The 21,868-nt window shown below is 37.9% G+C and overlaps 1 protein-coding gene across 5 annotated transcripts in view; it reads right to left on the bottom strand.

Moving 5' to 3' along the window:
• LRFN5 (leucine rich repeat and fibronectin type III domain containing 5) overlaps positions 1-21,868 on the bottom strand; it is a 248,489-nt gene that overhangs the window by 191,537 nt on the left and 35,084 nt on the right. The window lies entirely within an intron of this gene.

The raw sequence follows: 21,868 nt of genomic DNA, 5'->3' as shown, positions 1-21,868 counted from the left end.
AAACAAAATAGTGATAAAATACTACAACCTAAATGAATTCTTATGGTCACCAGTGTTTTACTTTGATGAAGTATCTTTGATTTAATATAGGACACTTAAAAGATACTTTATTTGTGTTTGTAACAATCTTTGATGAGCTTAGCAATAAAATTTCTGCTTAATTTATTTAAAAAAAGGCTTGAGGGCACCTGGGTGGCTCAGTGGGTTAAGCCTCTGCCTTCAGCTCAGGTCATGATCTCAGGATCCTGGGATCAAGCCCGGCATGGGGCTCTCTGCTCAGCAGGGAGCCTGCTTCCCCCTCTCTGCCTGCCTCTCCACCTACTTGTGATCGCTCTCTCTCTCTCTCTCTCTCTAATAAATAAATAAAATCTTAAAAAAATAAAAATAATAATAAAACATTTTTTAAAAGGCTTGAAAAAATGTAGATACAGTTTTGTTTTGTTTTTTAATCAAATCTAGTTTTCAAAAGCCTCTTTCACCTTTCCAAACAATTCCTATTCCTATTTGATATGGGGAACAAAGGCAAAAGAAATGTAGATAAAATTAAATTTCCTTATAGCTTGCAGCCCATTGACAAATACTTGAGGCAGGCAGAGTAGGACATCCCTCCAGAAACTCCCAACTGCCTTAATGTTAATGCTTGCTAATGCTTCGCTAGAGGGAAAAACAAACTTAGCTTGACAAAAACTAGCCCTCCAGGATCCTGTGAGTCTTTTTTTTAGCATATGAAAATCCTAAAAAAAAAAATCCTTCTGTAAACTTACCCTGTCCTTACCTCCCCCAACTCCATTTTATATAATCAGTTGCTCACAATCCCAGGACAGCCTTTTCTGCTCACTGGTCCTGTCCCCGTCCCCTTGCTGTGATTACACCACCTTATTCCACCAAAGACATCTCAAGAACTCTTTCTTGACCAGTGGCTCTGAACACCAACATTTCCACATCACTATTCTCTATGTGAAAGAAAGCAAGAATATTCCTGATGACAAACAGATTTAAGATTCATCAATTTCACAGGATGCCTTTGACAAAAAGAAATGAGGGGCTGGGCTTTTTAAATTATTTCATACCTATTTCAAGCCCTTTATAACAAAGCTTTCAAAATGACTATGGGTATATATGTAAATTTGGCTTCATGATGTGATCACAACATTGCCTAACAAGTTATAAGTACTTAAATATTCTAAATGGCTTTAAAGCCTTCTCCCATATTTTAAAAGTGCTTAAAAATATCAAAGGATTTTTTTTTAAGATTTTTTATTTATTTATTTGACAGACAGAGATCACAAGTAGGCAGAGAGGCAGGCAGAGAGAGTGGGGAAAGCAGGCTCCATGTCCAGCAGAGAGCCCGATGCAGGGCTCTATCCCAGAACCTGGGATCATGACCTGAGCTGAATGCAGAGGCTTTAACCCACTGAGCCACCCAGGAGCCCCCAAAATATCAAAGGATTTTAAAAGCCATTTGTATCTTAGTTACAAAGGAATTTTTCAAGTTACCTTATAAGCTTCCTACCAAATGCTGTAACTACTTTTACAGATTATTTTATAATATTAACTCTACAATGCTGCATTTCTGATATCCTCCTGAGATGGGTCAGACAAGAGAACTAATTCCAGTGAATCAGTCAACTGTAGGAATCTTCCACTTGCTCTGACATCATTTAGGGTAAAAGTGAAATGGATAACACACATGCTTTCTTAACAGGTTACACAGGTATCCCCAAACCTTTAATGAAAACAGGATTGTGAAATTATTTTCTATCTGTCTTGTACTTTGTTAGGGTCCGTTATCAAAGGAACGAGACTGATAGAAAGCGAAGGTCAAGCAAAGCTTTATTTCTCGCCAGCACCAAAAATCAAACCGACTGGTCGGGGCTACCTCTAACAGAGAGAATGACCCCTCCCAGCCTTACAGACTAACTTATGTAGAGCAAAGGCCATGTGGTTGAGCCTGGCCACACACAGGTGGCCAATGAGATTGTAACACACAGAGAAAGCTGCATAGTCATGCTAGGTCACACACGGGTGGCCAATTGAATTACAATTCACCCTATAGTAGCTATTTGAACTAGCCTATCACCTTGCTCAGAATTGGCACCCAAAAGGCGGGGCCCACATTCTTTGGTAGTTAGGGAGATAGTATGTGCGCTTTACTGATTGGATGTCTCCACCTGGCCTGACTCGTCCTTGTATTCTGGGCTCTGTTATCAGGGACTGGTCGACCATATTTTACTGGTTTCCCAGACTTGCTTTTAAGTAAATTCCCCTGCAGGGAGGGCCAGGGTCAGTTTAAGTTTTACTGCATAAGCAACAAAATCACTGTTTAACCAAATCACTGGAATTACTCTGGCTAAGTAGGCCCTTACATACTTAAACTATAAACTTACTTCTTCTCCATAAAACTTTTATAAAGAAATGCAAAAACATGGGGTGCCTGGGTGGCTCAGTGGGTTAAGCCTCTGCTTTCAGCTAAGGTCATGATCTCAGCATCCCTGGGATCAAGCCCCACATCAGGCTCTCTGCTCTGCAGGGAGCCTGCTTCCCCCTCTCTCTGCCTGTCTCTCTGCCTACTTGTGATCTCTGTCAAATAAATAAATAAATAGATAAATAAATAAATAAATAAATAAATAAAGTAAGTAAGTAAGTAAGTAAATAAATAAATGCAAAAGCTCAAAAACCACACTTTTTCTGCCAATTAAGAGAGTTCCAGTATCTAAATGACCAAGATTTCAAACTGCAATTGTAGGTCCAATATGTAATTGGGAGATACAAATAAGGCACTGGAAAGCAAGTGTTTCTTGGTAAGCAAATGACCCCATGATTTGGTTTATCATGGCTTAAATTCCCTTTTCTACTAATAAGGAATAATTATATTAGCCTAAGAAGTATAACTCAATGGGTGAGAGAATGAGGCTTTTTAGTTTAAAATTAAGTCCACATGAAGAAATATCTGTGATCAGCAAACTAATATAAAACAATGAACAATGGTGGTGCTATGTATTCCTACCTGGCTTGGGAAAAATATACAAGGTTTTTTTCCTCCAACTTCAGTCTCAGTAAGAACCTAAAAACGGTAATAAGGAGAACAAAAGCCACACTCAATCCCTTGGTGTTCTTTCCTTAATTTTTGCATAAGTAATCAAGGCTTTACAACTTCCTCTCCTCCAAAGAAATGCCGTTGAAGTTCCAGTAATTATTGCACACTAGATTTGCTGAGCATTAAAGATCGTAACAGTTGTGTTCCATGGCTGTACCCTGGCAGTATGTAACACACACTGAGGTATGGAGCCCTTTTAAACTGAATGACTTAGACATATGTTCTAAACTGCCTTCTGCCTCATTCCCTTCCTGGGTCCAATATTCATCCTGAGTGAAAGATTTGGGTTCATTAAATCTTTTTAAAAGTGGTTCAACAGAGCTGCTCAGGTCTCAATAAATCCCAAACTGCAAAATATAAAAAACAAATCTCACCAATAAAAACATTCAAATATTACCAAACAAGAATAAAACTCAGTGTGAATGACTAATGCATTCACATTCATTTCTTTCATGCCTTTAAGTGCCTAGGATTAGCATAAAGAGCCTTCTCAGAGTGTAGGCAACAATAAAAACTGCAATCACTCATACTTTGTAGTGACTTTCATTTTTGAATCTGGATATTCTTTAATTTTCATAATAGCCTTGGGAGGTAAATATCATTATCCTCATTTCACAGGAGATGAAATTAGAGATTAGTAATTTGCCCATAGCTACACAGTAAGTGAACTATATGCTGATTTCAGTCCTAGGCACTGGCATAAGATTACTACATTACTAAAATTTATATAGCTAGATGGTTAGCACTTGAGAGAAAGAGTGTTAAGTTGATAGCCAAGTAAAAATCCAAAAGTCAAAAACATGAAAACAAACAATGGCATAAAGGATAGGGTGGAAAATAACTGATAGGCATTAAAAATAATAAAAAGCTACTATTTACTGATTATTACATTCTAGGTACTTTTAAAAAATATTTTATATGAATTAGCCATGTAATCCTTATCATAGTCCTAAAAATCAATGGACAAAATGTGAAGCCATCCTTGATTTCTTTCATTCTCCCACATTTTACATCTAACCTTCAATAAATCCTGTGGTCTTTAGCTTCAAAATAGATCTAGAATCTGACCACTTCCCATGATCTGTCCCACCCAATCCACAGGATAATGTAGGATCACTGCTATAGCCTTCTAACTACTCTTTTTTTTCCTAATCAAGCCCTCTTCAGTCTGTTCTCTTAATCTGATGGTGTCATTATTCTTCTCAAGACTTTCTAATGGTTCCTCAAACCCTTGGCAGAATATGTCTCTATAGAGTTGTTTTGTTTTTTTTTTTTTTAAGATTTTATTTATTTATTTGACAGACAGAAATCACAAGGAGGCAGAGAGGCAGGCAGAGAGAGGAGGAAGCAGGCTCGCTGCTGAGCAGAGAGCCTGATGCGGGGGCTCAATCCCAGGACACTGAGATCATGACCTGAGCCAAAGGCAGAGGCTTTAACCCACTGAGCCACCCAGGCACCCCCTCTATAGAGTTCTAAAGGCCCTCCATGTTCTGGCCTCCTCCCTGCCACTCAACTTTGCCTCCCATTCCTCCAGGCCCACTAACATGGTTGCTTGTCCTAGATCATGCTAGATATTCTCACCTTTTTGAGGGGTGTGTGCTTGCAGTTTTAGCCTGAAAAACTCTCCTAGGTATTAGCATGATTTAGTCCTCAACTTTCTTTAAGTCTCTGTTCAAATATTAGCAGTAATCACTTCTCTAAGCAGTCTGTATAAAAATAGGCTTCCCCAAAGCCACCCACCCTTAGCCAGCTTCATTTTTCTTTGGAACCTATCAGTATATACACACATACATATATATTTTTGTCTGTTTGTTTTGGAGGAGAGGGGAGTCTATCTCCCACATGGCAATGAAAGATTCAGAGACAGATTTTGTCTGTCTTGTATACAGCTGAGTACCTGTCTCATATTAAATGCTCAATAAAAATATGGTAAATAAAAGAAGTAACAATTCAGTGAGGTAGGTTCCATATGATATCCCCTTTAGAGACGAAGAGGCAAAGGCACAGAGAGATAAAGTAGTAAGTCATAAAGGTGGATCCAGCTTGCAAAAAAATACCCACGTAATGTGGGGGCAGAGCGCATGCTTTCAGCCACTGAACACACTGCTCTCTAGACAAATTCTGGTGACCCAAAAATACCTATGTTACCTACTACAGTAGCAGTACTGTCCAAATGCCCTGCCTCCACTTATTTTCTCCTGTTGTTATAAGGCTGCTTTTTAAAAAGACATCATTAAAACCTACTACCCAGAACTTGTTTTTTGGGGTTTTTTTTTTGTTTTGTTTTGTTTTGTTTTGTTTTTTTTTTTTTTTGATAGACAAATCACAAGGAGGCAGAGAGGCAGGCAGAGAGAGGAGGAAGCAGGCTCCCCGCTGAGCAGAGAGCCCGACTCGGGGCTCGATCCCAGGACCCTGGGATCATGACCCGAGCTGAAGGCAGAGGCTTTAACCCACTGAGCCACTCAGGCGCCCCCAGAACTTGGTTTTAAAACACAGAAGAACTAGAGCTCCTGGAGACATAGCTGATACCAAGAATGGTAGGAAGAGGATAAAGAAAACTTCTTGTGCCAGAATATAAGGAAATACTGGACCACTGATAAGCTGTGTCAAAGGCTATATATAGATTGATCGATCGATCTATCCATCCACTTAGTAACTACCATGTGCAGGGCATCATTCTCCCCAAATCAACTCTGCATATAGGATTCACTGCTGCCTGGCACGCAGCCGTGTATCTCATATAGGCAACAATGTATCAAATGCAGTAGTTTCTGTCATGCAGTCTTTGCCTAATTGAATTATGGAAAGAGAAATTGAGAACATGGTAGGTAGAAAGCACTGAATTCATTAGTCTGCAGTGAAAATCACAGAAGGAAAGGAAAGAAGGAAGCAGAAGAAGGAAGGGATAAAGGTAGGGAAGAAACAAGACAGACAGTAGTGTGTATGAAAGGAATGACATAGTAACCATTGAAATAGAATGATTTCACTTTGCCACAAGTTTTTAATGTTAACTTCTATGTTCATCAACAGGATGTAAAGTTATTGGAAAATGGGATTTTCACACATCTTAAAGTACCACCTCTCTGATTACTAGTTAATGACAAAGGGAAAGGGTAGCTTTCCAATGGAGAAATAAGTCCAGCACTACTGTTAACTACAAAGACACTCTATCACCAATAATGGGGGAAACTACTATCACAAGTGTCCTAATAGAATACCCTATGATAAATGTTCACCTTAGATCTAATCATAAGGAAATGATCAGACAAATCAAAGCTCAGAAATATTCTGCAAACCCCCAGCTTGGACTCCTCAAAAATATTAATGTAATTAAAATATTATCTTTAAAGTCAGAGAAAGTAATTCCAACAACTAAATGCAATGCATGATCCCTGTTTGCATCCCAGATTAGGTTAAAAACTAGCTATGAATTGCACTGCTACACAACTGGAGAACTTTGAGTGTGCTATATTGTGTTACATTTCTAGCACTGCACACTCTATTATTTTTAAATAGGAGAATGTCTTTGTTCTTCAAGGAGGGACGTGCTCAAGTATTTAGAGGTCTTGCATCATGATGCCTTCAACAGTTCATCTAGGTCAGCAAAAAAACTTATACCTATAGCTAGCTAGATATCTATTTATCTGAGAAATAGGAAGAGGAGGCTAATGTGACAAAATATTAACAATTACTAATCTAGGTAAAAATTTATTGGGAACTTACTGCATTTTTTCAGCATTTCTGTCAAAAACTTTTTATCACAAGTAGTTGTAGAAAGGGCTTTTTCTTAGGTTCCTAGACCCAGTTCCAATATGTGTGTGGGATGCGTCCCCACACCAATCGGCAATTCTCAAACACTCGCTGGGTATATCCCCTGCCCTCTCCCACTTTCGATGCCAGTCACAAGCTCAGGTTGTTACCATTGTTTCTGACTGACGGGCTATAAACCAGAGGTTTCTATGACCTCCTCCTTGGGTTCAATTAGTTTATTAGAGCAGTTCTACAGAGCTCAGAGAAACATTTTACTTACTAGATTGCTGGTTTATGGTAAGGATATAACCCAGGAACAGCCAAATGGAAGAGATACTTAGGGTGGGAAAGAGCAAGGCGCTTGCACACTATCTCCATGTACACCGCTCCCCAATATACACCACCCCGGAAGCTCCCTGAACCCAGGCCTTTTTAAGGCAGCTTCATTACTTAGTCATGATTGATTAAATCATTAGCCACTGGCAACTGAGTCAACCTCCAATCTCTCCTTCCCAGAGCTCAGGGGCGGGACTTTAATCACGGGGTTGGTTCTCCTGACAACCAGCGGCCATCCTCAGGTGAGGCCCAACAGCCACCTCATCAACATAACAAGAGACACCTTTGTGGCTCTCTTCTGGGAATTCCAAGGGCTTTTAGGAACTCAGTGCCAAAAAACGGGAATGAAGACCAAATATATATTTTTTTCTTATAAATCACACCATCACAGGCTGCTTTCTAAAAACATTAGAAATATTGAAACCTTTTTAAAACTTTAAAAGGTAAAAACGATTTGTTGTTCAGGTCCATTTGTGTTACTATGTGAGTATTTTGGCACTCAGCAATTCTTTTCTTTTTTTTAAGATTTTATTTATTATTTGACACAGTGAGAGACAAGTCCGAGAGCAGCAGGCAGAGGGAGAGGGAGAAGCAGGCTCCTCGCCGAGGAGGGAAGCTCGTGGGGCTCGATGTGGGGCTTGATCCCAGCACCCCTGGATCATGACCTGAGCAGAAGGCAGCCGTTTAATCTTAACCACTTAACGCTAAACGGACTGGGCCATTCAGGTGCCTCAAGCGCCCTGAAATTCTTCCATAACAATTCAATTTCTGCAGCTTTTCTCCATTGTTTACATTGATTTTCACATATTAGAACTGTAATACTAAAAATATCAGTAACAATGGTTAAATTTGAAGATTACACAATAACTGAAAGTAGAATTCATGTCAAATTCACTTTTTTTTCCTACTATTGGGATTCTCTTAAATATTTCCAGTTTGTAAATGGGGTCACAGGTTAAATTCTAGAAGATTACTTCCATATAACACTAGCATTAGCTCCCAGAGCACATCATACCTAGTGTTCACTTTAATCTCTGACCCAAATTTAAAGGATTAGATTTTCTAGTGCTATATGAAAATATCTATTTAAGCCCAGCATTCCCTCAAAGGTACTAAAGTTAATTATAGTAACAGCTCATTTTGCAGTCATACTGCTCTCTAAGTCAGCTTTTTAGGAGGCTAGTTATCTCTCAAAAATGCAAGTGTGTCTGTTCCTGCTGCTGTGGCAGAGACAACTAGCTACTAAACTAGTAAATGTCTCCCTCTTTTGCAGAGTACACAGTTGAGTTGTTGCTGGGAAGCAGCCCCCCATCAAGGATTATTCCAAATGCCTCTCCTCCCATTCCACCTATGTATCCCCACAGGTCTTTATGACTGCTTTCTATGGGATATAAGCAACACTTTTCAGGCTGAAATTACTAAGTATCAGATACACAAACTTCCTCAGATTGGTTCAGTTCTTTGGGCAGCTGAATGCTGTCGATTCAGCGGGGGAATCTGAGGAGACCCTAGAGAATCAAGGAGCAAAGCGAGTAAAGGACCCCTGGGTCCACACTGAGAGGAAAACCACCCAATAAACCTCCATATGACTTTACATGAAGAAGAAATAATTTTTTATTACGTGAAGCCTTTAAGATTTACATTTGTTACCACATGTTAAGTCCAATATTATATGTAGAAGTCAGTCAACAGCAAACTTCCCTAAGAACAATCACCCACACTAGCTTCAGTTTGTCTACTGAATTTGCTTCCTAAAACCAAGCCTTGCCTGTTCATAATGATGTGGGGAACAAAGGCAAAAGAAAAAAAAAAAAATAAATTTCCTTGCAACTTACAGCCCACTGACAAGTCTTTGAGACGGGCAGAGTGAACTTCCTCTAGGAACTCAACTGCCTCGATGTTAATATTTTACTAAGGGCAAAAGGCAATCTTAGCTTAACATTATCCTGACTTCCAGGATCCTGTAAAGTCTCCTTTAACATATAAAAATTCTTTTGGAAACCACCCCCACAGACACCAAGATATATTTTAGCAACCATCCTCCAAGCAAATGGCCCATTAATACACATCTGAAGGGTCTCATGACTAAGGTTTTATTAGACAGTAATAAATAACGTCTTCCAAACAATAGCTAGACACCTCAAGGTCCTGGAAACCTTGATTCCAAAATTGGTAAGAGACTTAACCTATCCTGAACCCCCTCCCAACTTGAAAGTATATACTGGGCTACCCTCAGAGCCCCAGTCCAGCTCTTTCTGCCCACAAGTTCTATCCCTATGCTTTAATAAAACCACTTTTTGCTTTGAAGACATCTCAAGAATTCTTTCTCAACCATTTGCTCCAAACCTCAATACTTCCACATCAATAATACTCATCATATTTAATTATAGGTTTTGTTAGCATCCACCTCTATAGCAGACTGTAAGCTTCCTGCAGTCAAAGATCCTGTCCGTTTATTCCTTATCATCTGGATTCCCAACACCTAGCTTAGTGCCGGACATATGTACACATATCATAAATATCTCAGAAATTAATGAGTGACTGTTGTTTCAAATAACATTCCTGTCTATTTGAGAACAGAAAGGTGAATAGGAGAGGGATGCCTGGGTGGCTCAGTTGGAAAAGTATCTGCCTTTGGCTCAGGTCATGATCCTGGAGTCCCAGGATCAAGCCCTGCATCTGCTTCTCCCTCTGACCCTCCCCTTCTTGTGCTCTCTCTCACTCTTTCTCTCAAATAAATGAATAAAATAGTTTTAAAAAGAAAAAAAAGGGATGCCTCGGTGGCCCAGTTCATTAATCATCTGCCTTCGGCTCAGGTCATGATGCCAGGGCTCCTTGCTCAGTGGGGAGCCTGTTTCTCCCTCTGCCTCTGCCTGCTGTTCCTCCTGCTTGTGCTCTCTCTCTCTCTCTCTAACAAGTGAAAGAAAGAGAAAGGAAGAAAAAAGAAAAAAGAATTTTTTTAAAACAATAATCAATAGTATGCTGGTGAGGGTAATTTCTGATTCTAGGAAAACAATATCATTTTAAGAGTCACTTTATAGTTTTCCTAAGCTACCCGGCAGTATTTTAGATACTTCTACATACACGTGAGCACACACACACACACACACACACACAGAGACAGACACACACTACATATCAGCTCAAGATTATCTCTCCCCGAATTATCCAATGAGGCTCATCTTACAAAAATAATATCCATTAGCTCTTATAATTGATTTACTTATTTCTTAAAAAAAAAAAAAAGAGGGGCGCCTGGGTGGCTCAGTGGGTTGGGGCCTCTGCCTTCGGCTCAGGTCATGGTCCCAGGGTCCTGGGATCGAGCCCCGCATCGGGCTCTCTGCTCGGTGGGGAGCCTGCTTCCTCCTCTCTCTCTCTGCCTGCCTCTCTTCCTACTTGTGATCTGTCTGTCAAATAAATAAAAATCTTTAAAAAAAAAAATAGAGAGACAAAATTTGATGATCATAGTTTATACTTTTTAACTGCCCAAACCCATATATTACTAGATTGTGTGTCTAACCTCAGATGAATCATCTACATTGGGAGCGGTAGTTTTAGGAAAGGAAAGTATCCATCCTAGTAGTATAAGCAAAGGTCATTTATTATAGGATATAAAATGGCTTCAAAAATCATGAAAGAGGGGCGCCTGGCTGGCTCAGTCAGTAGAGCATGCAACTCTTGATTTCAGGGTTGTGAGTTCAAGCCCCAGGTTGGTTGTAGAGATTTTTTTTTTTTTTTTTTTTAATCACTGAGAGGGCCCAGATTCTAGGCTAGCCTTTCAAAAATAATACCTCTTCCTTGGGTACCAAAGGAGCTGGTACTCCTTCCACTATCATAAAACCGATGTTTGGGCTGGGAATTGCCAACCCTAGAAACATTTTATCTCTGTCACCACCTGTACCAGCAGAATGGTGACGGCCTTATTCCATGTGCCTTCCTCCCCTTAACTCAATTCCAAATTCAAGTCTCACCCAAACCCTCTTGATTGATGGGACCTAAAACACATACAGAAACTCTGTTGAAATTTGCCTACATAATGTGGCCATTAGTCTTCCAACCTTTGTTGTACTGGAAGGTCCACTAGATTGTGGTTGGTATAGACACTGATTTAAGCAATTCAGGATATGACAGATATCTTTTTTTTAATTAACATATAATGTATTATTTGTTTCAGGGGCACAGGTCTGTGATTCATCAGTCTTACACAACTCACCATAGCACATACCCTCCCCAATGTCCCTCACTTAGCCACCCTATCCCACCACACTCCCCTCCAGCAACCCTCAGTTTGTTTCCTGAGATTAAGAGTCTCTTATGTTTTGTCTCCCTCCCAGTCCCATCTTGTTTCATTTTTCCTTCCCTCCCCCACCATGACCACCACCCTGCCTCTCAAATTCCTTATATCAAAGAGACCATATAAAAATTGAGGATATGACAGATATCTTGACTGACCAATACCCTACAATGATTTAAAAATACTTCCAGCCACAGGGAAATCCAGAGCCCTCCTCCTCCCAGCTTCTCCTCCCAGAATCCAGCCCTTCCTCAATCACCTCCTTTTCCATGTATACATTCTCTCAAGACTACAACCAACTTCCCTGAATGGTCTTTGCAAGTTTTCCTTCCTTGACAAAATTTCACAAGTCCCAAGTGTTAGCTTCCCTGATATCTTAAATATCGTCCAGCCCTAAAGACCAGAGATGTATGCCATGGTGCATTACAACTATTCCTCATTCATCCACCATGAAAACACTAATTTTTGTAATTGTTGTATTCAAGAACCCTCCCCCACAAGACTTACTACTATTCCCTTTAAAACGTGCTCTCTGGTACTAAAAGTTTTCTCTGAAACTCACTTCAATTTGTTACTCTGATACTTAGCTCTTCTGGAAGACATGCTTCTTTTTCCCCTTCTCAAGAAGAGGCTTCTCCCCTCCCTCCCCCAATATGCAAAAATAGAGGAAGCAATTAAGAAGAGTAAGAAAGGCATGGAACCAAAGTGAATGTCCTCTTTGCTCCTCTTTGATATTTTTTAACTGTTTCCTCCCTTTTTCAAAACTCAATTCCTTTGAAATGCATGTCATCAGACTTTTCCCATCCATATCCTTCCCAGTTGTCCTCACCTTCTAATGTTCTCTTTATCATATTCCTCATTCAATGATGATTTTTAGTTCCTAGTTTACTGTTTCCCTATCCACAAATGATACTCTCACCATTCTTAGCTACATTAAAAGTCAGGATACGATCCATCTACCACAATGGCCTTTTATTTCTTTGCATCCTTTGTCTCAATGATCTTCTCTTCCACTTTACCTCAGTCACCTGAGCACATGGTTGTACAAAAGACTTCTCAGAACTAATAACAGCACCTCCTATCTGACTTTCACATCTAATCCTTCCAGGTCACTTATTCTTAATTTATCATTTCAACAATCTTCTGATCTCACTGAGGCCTCCTCTCTACCATATCATTTTAACAATTTATCACCTTCTTTGTATCTTCATATCCTTCTTGCTCAGACAACATTCATTTCATTTTCTTTCAGTCTGTTCACTGCACAGCAAAGGAAACGATCAACAAATGAAAAGGCAAGTTACAGAATGGGAGAAAACACACGCAAGCCATATATCTGATAAAGGTTAATTTCCAAAATACATAAAGAACTAATACAATTCAATAGCAAATCAAACAGCATGATTTAAAAATGGTCAGAGGATCTGAATGGACATTTTCCCAAAGACAACATACAAATGGCCAACAGGTACATGAAAATGTGTTTGATCACTAATCATCAGGGAAATGCCAATTGAAACCACAATGAGATATCACCTCACATCTGTCAGAATGGCTAGTATCAAAAAGATAAAAAACAGGGGTGCCTGGGTGGCTCAGTGGGTTAAAGCCTCTGCCTTCAGCACAGGTCATGATCCCAGGGTCCTGTGATGGAGCCCCGCATTGGGCTCTCTGCTCAGCAGGGAGCCTGCTTCCTCCTCTCTCTCTGCCTGCCTATCTGCCTACTTGTGGTCTCTGTCAAATAAATAAATTTAAAAAAAAAAAGATAAAAAAACAAGTGTTGGCAAGGATGTAAAGAAGAGGGAACTTTGTGCACTTTTGGTGGAAATATAAATTGGTGCAGCCACTGTGAAAAACAGTATCAAGATTAGTAAAAAAAAATTACAAACAGAATTACTACCATGTGATTCAGCAATTCTAATTCTCGGTATTTATCAGAAGGAAACAGAATCAGTATCTCAGAAAGACTATCTGGATGCCCATGTTCATTGCAGCATTTTTTACAATAGCTAAACTGTGGAAGCAACATAAATGTTCAAACAATGAATGGAAAAAGAAAATGTGTTGTATGCATACAATGGGATATTATTCAGCCATAAAAAAGGAAAAACCTTGCCATTGGCAACAACACAATAAACCCTGATGACATCATGCCAAGTGAAATAAGTCAGATAGGGCGCCTAGGTGGCACAGTGGGTTAAGCAACTGCCTTCGGCTCAGGTCATGATCTCAGGGTCTTGGGATTGAGCCCCACATCGGGCTCTCTGCCCAGCATGGAGCCTGCTTCACCCTCTCCCTCTGCCTGCCTCTCCACCTACTTATGATCTCTCTCTCTGTCAAATAAATAAATAAATAAAATCTTTAAAAAAAAAAAGAAATAAGTCAGATAGAAACAGATAAATATTGCATGACTTCACTTATATATAGAATCTAAAATAAAAATTAAAAAAAAAATAAAAAGAAAGCAAAAGACCAAGTTCATAGATAAAGATAACAGACGGGTGGTTATTACCTTAGCCAGAGATCAACAAGGAGGTAGGTGAAATGAGTGACGGGGGTCAAAAGGTACAAATTTCCAGCTGTAAAATGATTAAGCCATGGGAGAGTAACATACAGTATCCTGACTATTGTTAATAATACTGTATTGGATATTAGAAAGTAGGAGGAAAATGGATCTTGAAAGTTTTCATCCTAAGGAAAAAAAAATTATATTATGTATGTGATGGATGTTAAGACATTGTGATGATCATTTTACATTACATACAAATATTGAATCATTATGTTTTACATCTGAAATTAATATAATGTTATGTCAACTGTAGCTCAATCAAAAAAAACACAAACAAACAAACAAACAAAAAAAACTCAACCCAGTAGTTGAACAATTCTGGTTCACTCAACAGAACCTGTCAGCTGTATTTCCAAAATATATCCCAAATTTGGTGACTTCTCTCCATTTCCACTACTCCAGTCCTTCTGGAGTCCACTTTTATCTCTTTCCTATACCAGTGCAGCAGCAACTCTTTTAATCATCCTCCTTCCCTTCTGAGCAAGAGTGATTTTTCTTAAGTGTTGAGAGGGTCAGGTCACTCTCCTGCCCCAAATCTTACAAGTGTATATAAGTGTATTCCATTTATACTTAAAACCTAAACTTTTTAGTGCAACTCCCAAATTTCTCCATAATCTGAAGGCCCTCCACTTTCTTTTATCACATCATTTAAGGCACAATCACCTTATTTCTGCCCTTTAAATACTTGAAGATCATTCCATTCGAAGGGTATTTTTTATATTGTTATATTTCTATTTATATCTTGGATACATTAAACTTTTGCCTCTCATCTACACTGCACATGTCTTTTACCAATATATTATTTGTTTATTAACTTTGTTTTTATTTCTTTTTATCAAAAAGAAAAATGTAAAGCTTACATAATGAAATCTCAGTATTTCTTAATGACTCTTGCCTTCAAGCAAGGCAAAAGGACAATGTATTTGCCTCATTTTATCCTAGTAGTTGATAGCTACATATTTAATATTTGGGTATTTATTTTGATCTATGATGATAAGTAAATATCTGACCTTAAGTATTTTCTAAATTGGAAAATAATCTCAACATTATTTGCTAGAGCTGAGTGATGCTGCATTATTAGAGCATAACTTGAACATTCATTAAAAGTTTCCATTAAAGAAGCTCAAATTGACTGTGGATGTTGAGGATTGATGAGAGTGCTGATAGCAAACAATATGCAGAATTTACTTCCTTTCCATGAGCTGAATGCTGAACATATTTGCTGTTTTCATGTCTAAATAAATGAGACAATACTTATAAATAATCTTATCTTTCCAACCACAAATTAATATAAGCTTATTTTATATACAGTATATGCTTAACGACTGAGCCACCCAGGCGCCCCAAAATCTTTTCTCCTTAATAATTCTTGTTTTTAACCACTACAAAACTAAAATTTATTTTCAGTATTTGAATAGTTAGATATTTAATACTTGGGTGTTTATTTTGATCTATCATAAGTAAATATCCTACCTAAGTATTTTTCCAAATTTAAAATTAACTCAATATTATTTACTGTTATTAATATTTTAATAATAATTATTTACTATCAATAATACCACTCAATATTATTTGCTAAATAATCTATTTTTTTCTTAAGACTGTAAAAATTCTATGGAGCACCTGGGTGGCTTAGATGTTGTTTCTGCCTGCAGCTGAGGTCATAATCCCAGGATCCTAGGATCAAGTACCACATCAGTCTCCCTGCTCAGTGGGGAGCCTGCTTCTCCCTCTCCCTCTGCCTGACACTCTCCCTGCTTGTGCTCTCTCTCTCATTCTGTGAAATACATGCATACATACATACATAAATGAAATTTTTTTTAAAAAGATTGTAAAATTTCTAGCCTCAAAAGTAGATTGCCATATTTACTTGGGCTTGTTTCCCTAATAGCTTTTTAGTTTCGTTGAATTCCTTGTCAGTTTTTTTCATCAATATTTTAATTATATGTTAGAAGTTGACATGTTAACAGAGCAAGTTTTATATTATTATTATTCTTTACCATAATTCTCCCAATTTATTCTTTCAATGGACAGGTGTATTCTTTAAATGAAATTGGGAATTATTTGGTCATGTTCCAAAAAAAGGTGTCATTTCGTAGGGAGTGGGTGATAGGGGGATTCTAATAAGCACATAAAAATACTTTGGGAGAAATAACATCTTTACAATACTAAGACATCTCATCCAAGGGAGTTAATGTCATTTATTTACATCTTGTCAAGCTTCCCTCATGAACTCTTACAGTTTTACTTAATAAAGTACTTGTACATGTCTGGTTGAGCTTATTCTTGGGTATATTATGCTTCTGTTATTATTTTGACAACACAAGCATTTTATTTCCATCTGGTTATTGCTGATTTTTTTTTTTTAAGATTTCATTTATTTGTCATAGAGAGAGAGCACAAGCAGGGGGAGGGACAGAGGGTACACTAACATTTAAAAAAAAAGAAATGAAATCTTGCCATTTGCGACGACGTGGATGGAACTAGAGGGTATCATGCTTAGTGAAATAAGTCAATCGGAGAAAGACAACTATCATATGATCTCCCTGATATGAGGGAGAGGAGATGCAACATGGGGGGTTGAGGGGGTAGGAGAAGAGTAAATGAAACAAGATGGGATTGGGAGGGAGACAAACCATAAGTGACTCTTAATCTCACAAAACAAACTGAGGGTTGATGGGGGGAGGGGGTTGGGAGAGGGGGTGGGGGGGAGAGGGGGTGGGGTTATGGATATTGGGGAGGGTATGTGCTATGGTGAGTGTTGTGAAGTGTGTAAACCTGGCGATTCGCAGACCTGTACCCCTGGGGATAAAAATATATGTTTATAAAGCTGTAAAAAAAAAAAAAAAAGAAAGAAAGGATGAATCCCCAAGTTTTGTAGCAACATGGACGGGACTGGAAGAGATTATGCTGAGTGAAATAATTCAAGCAGAGAGAGTCAATTATCATATGGTTTCACTTATTTGTGGAGCATAACAAATAGCATGGAGGACAAGGGGAGATGAAGAGGAGAAGGGAGTTGAGGGAAATTGGAAGGGGAGGTGAACCATGAGAGACTATGGACTCTGAAAAACGATCTGAGAATTTTGAAGGGGTGGGGAGTGGGAGGTTGGGGGCACCAGGTGGTGGGTATTGTAGAGGGCACGGATTGCATGGAGCACTGGGTGTGGTGCAAAAATAATGAATACTGTTATGCTGAAAAAAAAATAAAAAAATTAAAAATAAAAATTAAAAAAAAAATAAAAATAAAAATAAAAATAAAAAAATAAAAAATAAAATAAAAAAAAAATTAGCCCAAGTAAACTGATGCTGGAAGCTCATCAGGGCATGATTAGTAGGCAGATTTCTCATATTATCTTACATGGCCAAATAAGTATTTTGGGGGTTAGTTACAGGGGCAAGTGAGCCTAGGAAATGGGAAACAGGAAGTTTGTGTCCTTGAGATTTCTACCTTGAGATTTTGAGTGAGCACTATTTCTCCTTCCCCTTGGAATATCCTCACCAGGAAACTCACACAATCCTTGCTATCGTCCAGCAACAGATGAGACGGTCTCAGGGGCTTAAATCATTTTCATAGGCATAAAGGGAAATTTCTTCACTAGGACTTAAGAATATCAATTAAAACTCAGATAAATATACATGATGAAGGAAACATGGCAACAGCATCCAATCATAGGGACAGAGAATAAAAATCATTTTGGATTTTTAGTTGACTACAAACTTGGTTTCAGTGATGTTGCTGAAAATGCATGTGTCACTGCCTCAACATAATGGAGAACTTAACCTGTTCAAAATGAAATACGCAACTGCCATCACATGCAATAGCACCATTGGCGACAGAAGCCAAGGACATGGGAAAGGGGTGGAGATGATTCTGCTTGACTCCTGTCTAATCCGTTAAGAATATTGCATTGAGTTTCTAAAGAAACACTAACACATGCTCAAGACCCAGAGAAGAATAGTCCTGATGTGAAATCATGATAAATGAAGAGATCAAATAACTTAGAATTTTTAGATTCAAAAAGACTTAGAGAATTGTTACCTGTACTTAAATGTTTAAATGGTTCTCATTTGAAAGAGACAGTCCTTTTGAAAAACTTCCAAAAGTCATAAACTCTTCTAACTTGTAAAAGTAGCATGCCTGTTGTTTGGGACTTAAAATGTGGGGGAAAAAATTTTTTTTAATGAGCTCTCCAACAATATAATCATATGAAAACAACTGCTAATAGGCATTGAGCGTTTTCTTCCAGGCACTATGCTGTACTTTAACTGCATCATCTCTTTTAATCTCCTTCACTGCTCTGAAGTATTATTACAAACTCTGTATTACCAAGAAACTGAAGCTTAAAAAGGTTAAGCTCTCCGAACTAGCAAAGGTAGAAGAGATAGACCAAGGTGGACCCATCCACACCAATAGCTGTTAACCATTACACGAGTTACTTCGCTGTGGTTGTTCTAAAGGACAAGACAGCTGCTTGTAGGAGACTATAAAAAAGAAGTCGTGCTTTAAAATGGAATGGTAAAGATGATCCTTGAAATTTCTCCTCATCTCATTTTTTAAAATTTTCTGCTCTTGTGTTCTTTAGGAAAGAGAAACCCATGTCTTTAGCCAATATTCTCCCAGGATTCCAGCTTCCATCTGTTCTGGTCCTCAGTGCCTGGAAAGTCAACTATCAATTAACAGAATGCCTGAGAGTTGGAGGAAACAGGGGAGGGACATAAAACACATGGTGAAAGAAACATCCATTTTGCTTCGGATGATCATTCCCCCTTTCACCACAGGGTTCAAAAAATATCCTCAACTTTAACCTCTAACACATAAACACAACATACCCTTTGTCTCTTTCTGCCTACCCCAACCTGCCATCGTATGTGCTATATCTATATGGCTCATGATATGTAATGAAACTGATGGGATACTGTGTATAGAATACGTATTATTTTACAGATAATGCATTATATATAGTTATCTATTATAAAACATAATTTATATTTTATACTCATTATGTTAGAGAAGCATTAAAAAGCAGAGTCAAAGAAACTATATTTCTGGTTACATGACAGTATTAAACAGTTATAGAAAGCAACATAAATGGTTTTCATGCTTTCTATATGCTCTCAGATAAAGCTATGTTATTTTTTAAAAAGATCTTATTTATTTATTTGAGAGAAAGAGCAAAAGGGAGTGAGAGAAACAGACTTCCCACTGACACAGGGCTTGATTCCAGGACGCTGAGATCATGACCTGAGCCCAAGGCAGAGACTTAAGCGACTGAGCCACCCAGGTGTCCTAAAGCTATGTTATTTAAAAAAGATTCAATGATCAACACATAATACTTGGAATCTGCCTGCATGTACGTTGTAAATACACATGGTTTTAAGTTTGCTGGAAAATCTGAAATTCACACATGAAGTATATGAAGTATCAAAACTGGTTATAATCATTTTATAGGACTTTCAGGATCTTAGAGTATCTGTTAATCCTAAGGCTCTCAGAGGTCTGCAAAAATAAAGCAATGAGTAGTATCAAAAACGAAACACTACTTTCATTTTCAACAGTGACTTCAAGCAGGAAAAATATCCTAATTACTTCTAATTTCAATTTTCTACATTAGCATTTTTATATCACCACCTGTTATATGGGGCAATTTGCCAAAACGTGCATTGGCTATAGTGGTTCTGAGAATGAAAAGATTAGTTTTGGAATAGTGAAGAATTCACTTTGAGACTTTGACAGGTACAGATTAGAAGGGAAGTGTTCCATGCCCAGGAAAAATCTGAACACAGGCACAGAGAGGGAAATAATTGTTTTCTGTGCATGAAAAAATGAAAACACTAGAACATCTAAAGCAGAGGGTTAAAGAATATATGGAATTAATAGTAAATAAGCTTAAGCAGGAAGTATGTGTATGGGTGTGTGTCCCAGTGGAGAGGGAGAGTGTGCCCAGGGAAGATAATTTATAGAGAAACGTAAAACAACATTACTAAATTTACCTTTATTTTTTATTTTTTAAAGATTTTCAAATTTTATTTATTTATTTGACAGATAGAGATCACAAGGAGGCAGAGAGGCAGGCAGAGAGAAGAGGAGCCGGCTCCCTGTGGAGTAGAGAGACCGATGCAGTGTTGGGGGGGGGGGGGTTCGATCCCAGAACCCTGGGATCATGACCTGAGCTGAAGGCAGAGGCTTTAACCCACTGACCCAACCAGGTGCCCCAAATTTACCTTTATTTTTTAATGCATCCTGGGAGGCTACTGAAGTTAGAACCAGGATCTGGAATCAACTCAATCATGCAAAAGCAGTAGATTTTCAAATATACCAGAACATTTAGAAACTAATATGCATAATTTGTCAGTGGGTTTGGGGAGGTATTTTAGTTTCAAAAATATGAAAGGAAATATCTTCTAAAATATTTTTTCACCTCAGTGTTTTCTAAGGATATTGCATAAATCAAAATATACATTGGTTTCAATTGTTTAGTTTCTGTTCGATTATTTACCTCGTGTTGTGAAAAATGTGATAAAATTAAGAATGCTTTTAAATTCAGATTGGCGTATTTTACTCTTGCTTTATTTTATGAAGGAATTACACAATTCATACCTTTGTAACCCTAAATTAGTTTACCAATAAAACATCTAGAGAGTCAAAAGTACATAGGATTTTCCCAAGCAGTGGATTTTGCTCCTCAATTATAAATCAGTTAAAATGTAATTTTAATACTAGATTTATTGTAACTGTTCCATACTAATTGTATAAGGCTTTTAATCTACTTTTATTACTTTTTGCTAAAATATATGGCATAAACTGTGACAAAGAAATATGACATAACAAATTATCTGTTGGTGATTTAAGCCACCTAATTATGTTTCTCTAATCTTTACCTAGCATTCAAAACACTTATGTCATATTATTTACAATTTTGTATTTTTCCCCAGCCTTTCACTTCGGAGTACAAGATGTTAGGAAAAAAAAAAAAAGGAAAAACAGAAGACAGTTAATAAGTTGCAAGGGGGGTGGGGAGTCTATGAATCATGATGCAAATTGTCTATCAATTCATATTGGCAGTGACCATTTAATCCAAGCCATCAGGAATGGAGAAATGTGAAACAGGGCTAGAATCCTGGATTCTATTCCAGTTCTTCATGATACTCCATGTCTCTTGGCAGACAGTCTGCTTTGACCTTACAATGGGAGAAACTAAATATCAATGAAGAAGCACCTGCCTTAGCCAGTAGCTTTGGCCTCTGCACTACCTCAATCTGCACTGCAACTTTCTTTCAAAGCTCTGTGAACTATTCACATATGCTGTCTCATCTATTTCTGTAACATCCATTGAGCTAGATGAAGACTAATGTTATCACTATTTTCCAAATGGAAAATGTGAAGTACAAAGTGAGGATACGGGGAAATCAGAAAAACTAGTATTCAGGTTCTAACACAAACAGCCTTTTGGTCTAGAATCTATCTTCTCTGTATATTTACTAGACAGGTGTACTTTGTAGTAACACAGATGACTCACTACACATACATATTTCAACACCTTGTTGGAGGACAAAAGTGTTATAAGAGTTTTGACGGATAATCTGTTAACTCTTATAATGAGTATAATGCTTGTGATGTTTACCACATGCTACAAAAAATTCAAACAGTAAGATAGATCTTACATGGGTTTTTTGCAATGGAAGTTATTTTTGCATCTCTACTAAGGCATAAAAAATAAATATCAACCCATGAAAAGAATCTATTGTCAGAAATAAAACATGGTTTAGGGTCAATTTCAATAACTTCAAGGTATTACAGAAATGCACTTAGAGTGATCAA

The sequence above is a fragment of the Lutra lutra genome, chromosome 7 (genome assembly GCF_902655055.1).
Source record: "Lutra lutra chromosome 7, mLutLut1.2, whole genome shotgun sequence".
NCBI classification, from domain to species: domain Eukaryota; kingdom Metazoa; phylum Chordata; class Mammalia; order Carnivora; family Mustelidae; genus Lutra; species Lutra lutra.
This window is presented reverse-complemented; position numbering and strand designations above follow the sequence as displayed.